This window comes from Ursus americanus, chromosome 24 (genome assembly GCF_024610735.1).
Source record: "Ursus americanus isolate L20-20 chromosome 24, mUrsAme1.1.p, whole genome shotgun sequence".
Classification (NCBI taxonomy): domain Eukaryota; kingdom Metazoa; phylum Chordata; class Mammalia; order Carnivora; family Ursidae; genus Ursus; species Ursus americanus.
The window spans coordinates 13,304,390-13,317,384 of NC_142150.1; the positions used below are offsets into that span (position 1 = coordinate 13,304,390).

General features: G+C 36.2%; 1 pseudogene; it reads right to left on the minus strand.

The window, feature by feature from the left end:
* Window positions 1-11,743, minus strand: part of LOC123799523 (small ribosomal subunit protein eS6 pseudogene) — a 50,135-nt pseudogene extending 38,392 nt beyond the window's left edge.
* Window positions 11,744-12,995: the final 1,252 nt, after the last annotated feature.

The window sequence follows — 12,995 nt, forward strand, 5'->3', positions numbered from 1 at the left end:
TTCTAGAAATGAACTGTTAAGAACTCCTTGGTATATGCCCTTCTTAATACAAATTTGATTCAACAACAATTTTCAAATGAGATATTTGCATTGAAACCAAACATGCATGTTAAAGTTTAAAACAATAATTTAAAAATTCTAAAGACTAGATCAAATGTCTGTATTGATGAACTGGTAACTTATGTTTTAGCCAATGTAATGACATCAAAAACAGCAAAATGAAAATAAATAAATATTACTATTTCTTTTCTTTTCTTTTCTTTTTTTTTAAAGATCATTTGACAGAGAGAGACAGCCAGCGAGAGAGGGAACACAAGCAGGGGGAGTGGGAGAGGAAGAAGCAGGCTCATAGTGGAGGAGCCTGATGTGGGGCTCGATCCCAGAACTCCAGGATCACGCCCTGAGCCGAAGGCAGACGCTTAAGGACTGCGCCACCCAGGTGCCCCTAAATATTACTATTTCTACCCTCATAAGATCCATGCATTTATTGCTAATATATAGATATTTTGATTGAAAGAAAGGAAGGCCAGGTAAAGAAGAGAAACAGGACAAACAAAACTTAATTGATCACCTACTATGGACTATATATTTTATCAACAATTGTCATATATTCTTATTTAACTTAATCTTCCAGCAATCCCTTAAAATAACTATTGTTTTGTCTTCTTTACAGAAGAATCAGAACATCAGTGAGATAAGGAAACTTTCCCAAGTTGATGCAGCTATAAGTAGCAAAAGAAGTTAAACATGGGGTTGGCACATTCTTCACGCTTTTCACTGTATTATGTTTGCTATAGAAGGGCCAGAAACTAACTCACATTTGTTATGTATTTATTACGTATTTCCCAGATGTGTGTTGCATCCATTGATTCATTTTAAACCAGTGTCAACATTTTAAGAATAAGCTTCCTTACACTCATTTTTACAATAGGTTAAGTCTGTGTTTCCCAACGGTAGTCCACAAATAAGAAATAGTTTCTGATAATGTTTGCAACAATCCAAAGATAAAATATAACATATAAGAATGAGAAAATAGGGATAAAATAGTGACCTCCATGAATTTTTTTTTAATTTAAAGTGTCTTAATTGTTTTGATATTGGATAGCTCTTAGGTTTTGAGTGTTAACATGTAAAAGGTAGCAGTTGGATTTGGTTTCTAGTTGGTTTTAGTGTCAAATTTTGCACTTGGCGATCTCAATTTCTGTTACTGGCACTTAATTTTACTATTCTATACAACACAAAAGTTTTGGAATCTGTATGTTTTTCGCCTAGATTTTCACAGTTGGTACTAGGTGGAGTTGAAACTCAAATCCACATCAGAGCCTGTCTCTACCCACTGCAGTGGAGTTCTGCTGACTATCTAGGAATACACCAGTATAACACCCTTCTCATCATGGATTATGATAAGAGATAAGAAATTAGGGGCATTCAGTTCCTTATAAGTACTTATCCTTACTCACCTATGTAAGAGTTTTGGTGTTATCTTGCACTCTTCTGTTGCTAGATTACACATTTTAGCAGATGGCAGATTGTTGTCAAAACGCACAGAAATAAACTGATTATTCTGATATCTCTTGGTGGAGATTTGTATGTAGGAGAGAGGTTGTGTAATCATTTTAATAAAGATGCATTTGTGGCTCATCCCATTTCATAATTTACAGACCCAGCTGTGCTCCTCCCTAGGTCTCCTGTATAATTAAATGGGCAAACTGCATATAGAAGCAGCTGAATTTGTGCACGATTTCCTGATCAAACTGCATATTTTATTACATGAATTTCCAAAGGCAGGTACTTTTCCTAATCAAGCTGAATTTTTTACTAATCAAGATAATAGAAGTGTTCTGACGACCTGTGCCTAGACTTTCATTGTACTCTTTTGTTCAATTCTTAAGTTTACCACTTTCATTTTTTTGTTTCCTGTAATATAGAAAGTAGTTCTTCCATAAATTTAATTAATTACCCACTATATATAGATGCCTGTATATTCACTATTTCAAAATTACAGTATATTGCTTAATTTAATGTGGGTGAAGGGAAGTAAGATATGACATTTTCATATATTCAAGAAAGATAATCTTGGTTCCAACTGATGCAGAATGGAGAACCTATGTTCTCAAGTACTATACTGGTTTAAATATATATATATGAATAAGTATATGGGCCACCTATATACAGATACTCTATTTTTATAAATGGCAATACTTCTCTTTGAAGTGACAGGACAGGGGCTCATGGGTGGCTCAGTTGGTTAAGCATCCAACTCCCAATTTTGGCTCAGGTCATGATCTCAGGGTCATGAGATTGAGCCCTGAGAGATTCTCTCTCTCCCTCTTCCTCTGCCACTCCACTCTCTAATAAAAAATAAAATAAAATAAAAAATAAAGTGATAGAACAATTATGTTCTCATGATTTTTTTTTTTTTTTTTACTTATAGCTAGGTTGGAGATTAACTTAATTACAAAAGCATAAACTTAATTGTAAAAACACATACTAACAGAGTGGAAATAATTTAATTGTAAAAATAACCTAATTGTACAAACATAAACTAAGAGAGTGGAAAGGAAAGAGGAAGTGGGAATTCAGGAAGGAGAAAGAGAGAGACAGATTGAACTAATACTAAATATTTGGTACTTTAAATGCCTACCTTGAATATTTCATTTACAATAATTATATGAGTTATATATTATTGACCTGCTTTTTCTGATGATGACACTAAAATTGAGTACGTAAGTAGTTTTTCCAAGGTCATACATCATCAAGTAGCAGATCTAAAATTTAAGTCAAGCCTGTCTAATGTCAAATCTCCTATTTTTACCTTTACTGATGTTGTATTTTTCCAGAGTCTGGTTGCTGCTGAGTAGAAAGAGCATAAGTTTCAAGTCAGATGTATTCAGGTTGAATTTTCATTCTAATACTTAGAAGTTTGATCTGCTGCCAGTGGATTAAATTTTATTGTCCTTTTCTCCTCCTTTGCTAAGAATGAAAAAGTAAGGGAGAAGGTGAAGGACACAGTGGGGTTGGGGGAGGGAAAACAAAAAGAGTAGGAGGAAATGAGCAATTTGATATTTCTCATTCTCTCTTTCATTCTCCCTCTCCCTCCCTCCTTTTCTCCAATCTTTCCTCCTATCTTCCGTCCTCCTTTCTCTTCTGTCTTCCTCCTCATCTTATGATTATTCCAAAGTGTATCCATTACAAAGGGTTTATTCTCCTTGACTGGTAGGTCTATGGTGAGTACCAAAGAGGTAACTTCCTAGTAGACATTTACCAAAACATGGAATCCCCATGTTCTGTAATCAGTGCACATTCAGTCCGGGTCCCTCACATCCTCTTTAGCAACATCAAAACACCTGGGTTTTGTTTCAGTGTATTCAGAAAGCTTATCTCCAGAAGCACAGAAGATTCTCAATTATACATGGTTTCATTACATGTCCCCAGAAATTTTTGGAAACATAATGAGCCGTAGAAGTGCCTATCCAAGAAATATCACCCTCTTATCATTCCACCCAAAGATAACTGTATAAAAATTTTTATCTTTTCATTTCCATCTTTTTATATGAACAAGTTATTTTGTATACTCATAATAATCATTGAAATAATTTTATTTTATTCTTCTATAAGCATTTTTCATATTTCTCAAAATTTTTTAAGAAATGCTAATTCCATCATTAAAATATGTCATGTTATTGTGGTATCATTAGTTAACCCTCCTATATATATTTGATCATTTATTTATTTTCTATCTTTCCAATCATATAAAGTTTTAATATAATTAAAGATGATTTACCTCACAGAAGAAATTGAATCATAAATAGATTTAAGATATTTTTATCTTTGGGGGGCCTGGGTGGCTCAGTCGTTAAGCGTCTGCCTTCGGCTCAGGACATGATCCCAGAGTCCTGGGATCAAGCCCCACATCAGACTCCTCCACTGGGAGCCTGCTTCTTCCTCTCCTACTCCCCCTGCTTGTGTTCTGTCTCTCGCTGGCTGTCTCTCTCTGTGTCAAATAAATAAATAAATAAAATCTTTTAAAAAAAAGATATTTTTATCTTTAAATTGTATACAAAATCCTGAATCAATTTATTTTTATAAAAGTATGGCAAGTAAAAGAACATAATGATTTAATTTCATTATGTTCTAGCCAACAGTGATCCTACTTGCTATATTTGTTTGACAAGCAAAAGTACTGAGGCTGGCATCTGATAGACATAAATATGTCTGAAAAGATTAATTTATAACTCAATTTTTTAATAACTTGAACAGGTGACAATAATCATAATTTATAGATAACTACCATTTAGTGAATGTGTGTTTATGTGTGTCTGTGTGTATGTAAGGAAAAATGTTATAATAATGATAATAGATAAGGTTTATTGAGAAGATAGCATGTTTCCAGAACTACATAAGGACTTTTTAGTGTTATTTCATTAATCCTTTCATCAACCCCATGAAATGAGTTACATTTTTGTGTCTTTTCTTTCATGACGTTGGAAATGTGGACAGTAAACACCAGACTCAAAGGGATTACGTATTGAACCCAATATTACACGGATAACTAGTAGTAACTTGCAATAAATATTATCATACTGATTTTATGCATAAGGAAATTCTAAATAAAATTCACACCCAGGTCTTCCTATTCCAAAGCCCACTGTGCTGAATTGTTGCAATTTCGAGTTCTTTTAGTTCAGAACTTCCATATTAGTTTTACCAGATACCATTGTTTTTTAATCTTTCCCATTTTTACCATGTCTACTGATTTTGAGAAAAACAGACATTTAGACATTCATCATTTACCCATAAAGTTTAGCTCAATTAGCAACTCTAAAATAGTGTTGACATACATTTTGCAGAGTTTTGGTTAGGAGAAGATATATAATGTGCACTAAACTACCTTGTACTTGAATTGATTATTGAATCTAAAACTCCATTGTAATTATTGTCCTTATCCTTTTTCTTAGTTCATTGTATAAAATAAATCACTTAAGAAATGTGAGTAGAATGTAATTTTCTGTATGTGAACAAACCAAATTTTAACAGCTTGAAGTTAGTATTTTTTTCCTAACAAAGTATGATTACCAAATGTTGCAGATACCTTTTGGCTATGGCAGCCAGCAGATCAACATGGTAAACGTGTTTTAGTCATATCATTCAGCAGAGTCCCACGTTAGGTAGGGGGCATTTGAATATGACTGAATCCAGCCATTACATGAATCTGACTTAAACAACTGTCCGGGAGGGAGCTATTCTGGTTTGGCATAAACATTTACAGAGCCAGGGACTGCAGTTCGTCTTAAGATAATTCATTCCATTTGGGGATATGTTTAAATTTAAGAAATGATTCTTTGGTAAAGGTTTCAACCCAGCCTCTCCATCCGCCCACTCCATTAGCCGAGGTAAATCTGAGGAGCACAACAGCCACTACATCCAGCCCTTCTTCCCTCATAACCACCATTTTAAATATTTGAGATTTTTTCACCACATTGATAGTATTTTTGTGACTAGAATTGCCTAACATTTGCCAATTCTTTGAATGATAGCGAATATCTTCTTTCTAAGAGATATGACAATACATTCAGACAAAACAGGAAAACTTACCAAAGACCCAGGACAATAGAATTGTTCGTTTTATTTTATACATAAGAAACTCGAACGTGAAAGAAATTAAGGTACTTATCCAAGGCCACAAATTTAGCACAAATCAGATTTTAGACCTTGATTAGATTAGCCAATGTGTTCAATACTATGAACTCGTTTTTTAAAAAATATTTTATATGAGACATTCCCTGATCTTTCCAAGAGTTACATATTTAAATAGACTGCATCAGGCAGAAATTAAGGAATAAAAATTTAATAATTACTCTAGTCAGTGTTGGCAAATGAAGGAAAGAATATATTGGGGCAATTAAATGTCTTGTGCTCATGTTTAACAGTTCAAGAAGTAAGCCTGTGTTTCTAAATTAGTGACTGCAGATTCTTTCGTTGTTGTTGTTTTTAAATACAGTGGTACTAGTCTTACCACGCCTTTGCTGTGATTTATCAAGGTGAGTATGCTGGCCACAATTCTGAATCTCTTCTCACTTTTTTAATAAAACAGTCTCAACCAACTTTTTATTTTCACCTTGCCTTCCTCCTCTCTCATCATTCCAGATACAGACAGGAAAACATTTGCAAGGAAAATTCGGCAAAAGATGTCTTTACACTTTTTGCCATAAAAAGCATGCATATTTCCAAATGTACATTTGCTCAAATACAGAAAATCAGAAAAGCCAATGCGGGATGTTTTCTCAACGGGAAAGGCATTTGCATTTTTTGAGTTGTTTGTTCTTTCCTTCACACCCAGTCCTTCGGGACTCAAGAATCTCCTACTCTTCCTTGGTGTTATGTACACAAGAGTATTTAAGGAGGTGTCCGATTTAGACATAGTTACCTTGGAATTCTGTTGATCGTGGTTTCTGGTGGAGGACCAGGGGAAATGGCAGACTGGAAGGGATGCTTATAACCTTTTAACTCTGCAGAACTTATTAGCCTTGGGGATCTGTCCTTTAAAGTGCTCATTAAAAGATACTCGTTTTTATAAAACTCTCCCCAAAACCTGTAGCAGGATTGGAGGTGACCCACATTGTTGGCAGCTAAGAAAAACTCCAGAGTGCAAAGTAGAATGCCCACAGGGTAGGAGTCCCCACTCATTGGAGCCTGTTAGGTCTGTGACATACTAATTAAAATAGCTTTATTTACACTGATTATCTTGGACCCATCTACCCAGAGTCAGAGAATAGATTTAGTAGCTCAGGGGTTTTGTTTGTTTGTTTGTTTGTTTTTAATTTAAATTCAGTTAGCCAACGTATAGTACATCATTAGTTTTTGAAATAATGTTCAATGATTCATGAGTTGCGTATAACACCCAGTGCTCATCACATCCCGTGCCCTCCTTATTGCCCATAACTGAGTTACCCCATCCCCGCACCCACCTCCCTTTCTGCAACCCTCAGTTTATTTCCCGGAGTCAAGAGTCTCTTATGGTTTGTCCCCTTTTCTTATTTCTTCCCCTTCAGTTTTCCCTCCCTTCCCCTATTGTCCTCTGCACTATTCCCTAGCTCAGGGTTTTTGAATCAGTTTCCTGAGAAATAGTTTACAGCCTTGCACACAGAGGGTCAGCCTCCTGTAATCATTTCAACAATCATTTTTCATCTTGAAGACACAGCTTTCTTTTCAGGGCAATGCAACAATAAATCTGTGCATGACAAGTAAAGTGGATAAAGTTTGTTGTTTGGTTTTTGTTTTGCGTAAAATAGTACTTTATTAACAATTTATTACTTTAAAAAGGTTCTATTAATACTAATAATGTGGTATTAAAATTGTCCTGTATTTTCTATTATGTAGTATATACAAGATATAATGCTAAAATGCTATTATATATGATTTTTGGCTACATAATATTATCTAAAATATACTTTAATCGTTTCACATCATTGATCATTATTGGAATAAAATAAGAAGGAAATCCGTAGTATTAGGAAGCTGAAATGCACCCAGGAGAGTTGGAATAAGTACCACCAGATTGATTTCAAAGTCAGATTGTTAATAAAATATTAATTGGGTATATTTGTGTAGCTCTGTATCTGAGATCTCTATTTGGTTCCGTAGATATGTATATCCCTCGGCCAATTCCCACACAGTCTTAATTATATCATCAGGAAGAGTGTTTCTTCCCACTTCATTTTGCTTTCCTTGAAATTTGTTTTAGCTATTCTAGGGCCTTTTCTTTCCAATATGAACTTTAAAATACATTTTTCTATGTCTATAAAAACTTAGCTGAAATTTTGACAGGAAAAATGTTAAAGCTATGGATCAATTTAGGAGGATTTACATCTTTGCTATATTGAGGCTTCCAATCCATAACACTGCCTGTTTCTCCAATTATTTAGATCCTTTTAAATTTATTTCATCAACATTTTGTAAGTTTCAGGATATAAGTCCTGCATGTCTATATTAGAATAACAACTAGTTATTTTATTTTGGAATGGTATTGTATTTTTTAACATTGGTGACCTAATATTTATTGTTCCTCTAGGAATGCAATTGATACAGGCAGGTTTTATCCTGCAAACTGAACTCATTAATTTTTATTTTTCTTGTAGATATCTTGGGATTTTCTAAATCAACAATCACGCCATCTGCAAGTAGGGGCTGTAACTTTTCAAACTGTAATTGTTCTATTTCATTTCTTTGACTTATTGAGCTGGCTAGAACTTGCAACATTCTGTTGAAGAGCAGTGGTGACTGTGGACACTCTTGCCTTGTCCCCGATCTTAGGATAAAAGCATTCAGTCTTTCACCCTAAGGATAATGTTAGAAGTACCTCCCCCCCCCCCCCCCCCGTGGATGTTCTTTATTGACTGAAGAAGTTTCCTTCTATTTTTAGTTTTCTGATATTTTTTTTATTAAAACTTCTTTTTTTTAAAAGCAGTTTAATGTTTATAGCAAAAGTGAAAGGCAGATAACAGAGATTTTCCATATATCACCTGGCCCCACCCACGCATTATCAACATCCCCCACCAAAATTGTCTATTTATTACAATTGGTTGAATTTACATTGAATTTACCATAATCCCCAAAAGCCCATACTTTACATTACATTTTTGACTCTTGGTGTTGTACATTCTATGGGTCTGGAAAAATGGATGATGAGATGTGTCAATCATTTCGGTATCATACAGAGTATTCTCAGAGGGGAAGATTCTTCTGTGCTGCACCTATTAACCCACCCACCCCAAAAAACCACTGCTCCTTTTTTTAAAATTGTCTTCATAGTTTTGCTTTTTCTGAATGTCATACAGTTGGAATCATAGAGTATGTACCCTTTTCAGGTTGGCTTCTTTCACTTGGTAATATGCATTTAGGTTTGAGCTCATTTCTTTTTAACACTGCATAATACTCCATTTTACAGATTTTTTTTTTTTTTTGTCATTTCTCTTGGATTTTCTACAGAGATAATCATGTCATCTGGAAACAAAGACAACCCCTCCCCCGCCCCAATTTCTAAAGTTTTTATTTCCATTAAGCATGTTGTTACACATTTTTAGTTGTCCCGCATACCTTGGATATTGTTTTGCTTTTTCAGTCTTGTTCTCTTAGCTTTTCAATTTTTGAAAGTTCTGTTAATAAATCCTATAGCTCAGAGATGCTTTCCATGTCCAGTCTGCTAATTAGCCCATCAAGGCATTTTTTATTTTTGTTACAGTTTTTTTTTTTTTTTTTTTTTGATATTTAGCATTTCTCTTTGGTACTTTCTTAGGCTTTCCATCTGTCTGCTCACATTGTCCATTTGTTCTTACATGCTGTCTACATTATCCTTGAGAGCCCTCAGCATACGAATCAGAGTTGTTTTGGACATGTGACCTGATAATTCCCGTGTCCCTGCCATGTCTGCTTCTGATATTTGCTCTGTTTCTTCTAACTGTGCTTTTTTTCCTATTGGTATGACTTGTAATGTTTTCTCGATAGCCAGATATGATGTAAGGGGTAGAAGAAACTGCTAGAAATAGGCTTTTGGTAATGCGGTGGTGATCTGAGTGGGGAGAGGAAGCAGTCCGTAGTCCTGTCATTTGGTCTCTGCCTTTATCGAGCCCCTGCCTCTGGACTGTGGACTTCACAAGTGTTTCTCAGTTTTTTCTCTCCCTCCTTTGGTGAGATAGGTTGGCTAGAGTGGGCTCAAGTTGGTTGTTTCCCTCATCCCACCTGGACAACGAGAGGAGGTTAGAGCTGAGTATTTCCTTTGCCCCGGGTCAGTTAGGTACTGATAACACCCTGTAGGTTAGGCTCTGCTTAGCTAGTTTCTCATGAAGGTGGGCTTTGTTAAGAAAAGCTCTGGCATATGTCAAAATGATTTCTCTTTCCCTCCCTCTGCCAGAAGCAGAAGGGGATTTTGCTTTGATGTTAATGTGGGAATCTTTTTTCTTTTTTAATTATGTTGTGTTAGTCACCATACAGTACTTCATTAGTTTTTGATGTAGTGTTCCATGATTCATTATTTGTGTATAACACCCAGTGCTCCATGCAATATGTGCCCTCCTTAATACCCATCGTGAGGCTAACCCATCTCCCTACCCTCTGCCCTCTGAAACCCTCAGTTTGTTTCCCGGAGTCCACAGTCTCTCATGGTTCATTTCCCTCTTTGATCTCCCCCCTCTCGTTTATCCTTTCCTTTTCCTAATGTTCTCCATAGTATTCCTTATGTTACAAATGAGTGAAACCATATGATAATTGTCATTCTCTGCTTGACTTATTTCACTTAGCATAATCCCCTCCAGTTCCATCTACGTCGATGCAAATGGTGGGTATTCATTCTTTCTGATGGTTGAGTAATATTCCATTGTATATATGGACCACATCTGCTTTATCCATTCATCTGTTGAAGGGCATCTCAGCTCCTTCCACAGTTTGGCTATTGTGGACATTGCTAAGATGAACATTGGGGTGCATGTGCCCCTTCTTTTCACTATTGCACTACTCGGTATTTATCCCAAAGATACAGAGGTATGTAGGAATCTTTTTGAGCTTCTCAAGGTAATTATCACAATGTTGTCTCCCCCACCTCTCAACTGGATCCACTCGGAGCTTTTAACTCTCAGAGTTGCGGGCATGGAGTATCCAGCAATTCATCAAGCACAGTTCAAGCTTTCTTACCCTGCACTGTTTCTCAGGGTGGTTTCCTGTCCTGAGTCCCTGCTCTGGGAAACCTCAACTCTCTATGTTCACCTGTCTGCTTCTCCAATTTTGAGGGCAGCTGTTTGTTCCGTGTCCTCTCCTCTTAAAAGGATCAAGAAGAGTTGTTCATTATTCATCTAGTTTAGTTTTTCACATATTCTTTGCGATGGAGTGGTGATTTCCAAGCTCCTTACGTAGGGTGTCTGACTCTTTTTTTGATCATAAATGGGTGTTGAATTTTGTCAAATGATGTGATCAGGTGATTTTTCTTCTTTAAACTGTCTTTTGTGGAACATGTATTTCTTTATAACTTCTTTTCTATTAAAAAGGTGAGATTTTTATTTTTTTTTCTTCAAGAGAACTTTCAATTGATTTTTGGAGCATTTTTATGACTGCTGCTTTAAAATTCTTGTCGGGTAATTTTAACACCTGAGGCATCTTGTTATTGGCATTAGTTGATTGTCTTTCCTTTCTTTAATAAAAAAAGTAATTGTTTATTTGAGAGAGCAGAGTGAGAGAGTGTGAGCACGAGTAGGGGGGAGGGCAGAGGGAGAAGCAGACTCCCTGCTCAGCAGGGAGCTGGATGCAGGGACTCGATCCCGGGACCCTGACATCATGACCTGAGCCGAAGGCAGACCCTAACGGACTGAGCCACCCAGGTGTCCCGATTGTCTTTCTTTATTCAAATTGTGGTTTTCCTGGATTTCGGTTATCCTGGATTTCGGTTTGAGTGGTGATCGTAGTTAGGATTCTAGGAGGAATCCTATAGCTGCAGGTTATTATGTCAGGAGAGCTTCTAGTAGTATTTAACACTTCTATTTTAGCAGACAATTATCCTGAATAGGTTTAGCATGGAGGGTCTGGCCTACTTACTGGGCTTTAGTTCCAGCAACAGTTCGATTTTCTGCTCTTTGATTTCCCGGCCCTGTAGATTTCCATTCAAAACCTCTTGGCGCCATCTGCAGGTGAAGCTGCTTCCCTGACCAAATAAACTGTTGCTGGGGTAGGTTCTCAAGCCAAGTCCTAATTTTAGCATGACAATGCTGCCTTTTTACCATACTACAGGAGAAGCGGCAGTGCTCGGGATTTTAGCATTTGCAATCATCTGGGGCATTTTCTGTAATCATTTCTTTCCCCCAAGGCAAGGTGAGTGCTATTTGCTCTGAGTTCGACAACGCGGAGAGAAATCCTTCAAGAATTGACCTCTCCTTCATATTCTTCCAGAGGGAAACCCAGCTTCCACAATAGCTACAGTGCTGATAAGATAGTTAAGACATGATACTTGCAAGTCATGATTATTTTGGACTTATCTCTTGCTTTCTCCTTGAGAAACACTGAAAATTTTCTCAACGCTATCTTGCTAAGTTTTCATAATGCCCAAGGAGCACAAAGAAAACAAATTTAAAGATACTTTTGTCAATAAGATCAAGGTACCAGACAAGGTTGTTGCTGATATCCAGCCATCAATCATGGTTTTTAAGTTTCAAATTTAAAAAAATGGTGTTGGGATGACCAAAGAATTTTATGCACATAATTATCTCTGCTTACATTAATGAAGGACATTACAGCATATCCTAAAGTGCCTTTTTCATGACTATAGTTTCAAGGGATATGCTATACCAAAAGGGTTTCCGGGTAAGGGAACAGATTCAGAAAAGTTTTACACTATATCTACCTCATATTATATTTGACAGTTATCAAGTAGTACAATTCAAACCTCGCTGGGCTTTTGAATTACCTAGGATGCTTACTAAAAGCGTGGGTTCGGGGGTGCCTGGTTGGCTCGGTTGGTGAAGGGTCTGCCTTCTTCTCAGGTCTTTCGCCTCTGGTCATTGCTCAGTGGGGAGCCTGCTTCTCCCTCTCCCTCTGCCCCTCCCCCTGCTCATGCTCTCCCTCTCTCTCTCTTTCTCTCTCTCTCCTCTCAAATAATTAAAATCTTTTTTTTTTTTAAGTGTGGGTTCTGATAATAAACAGCTGATATGCTTTTAGAATACAAGCACTCAATCTTATTAAAAAATACTGAAGTTGATATGAGATGAGATTTCCTGATGAACAAGATTGTATCTTAGTTTTCAATATGCTACTATTTATTACAAGATGTTGAGGTTTATTTCCCAGACAGACTGATGATTATTTTTTTAAATCACTTCATGATTTCTATTATTGTATTTAAAAGCACATAGGTCATTATCATTTTTTTTAATTATAGTGTTTAGACACCGTATGACTTCAATGCTTTTCTAATTCTTTTACATAAAAAATAGTTTACTCTTATTACAAAGAAAGAA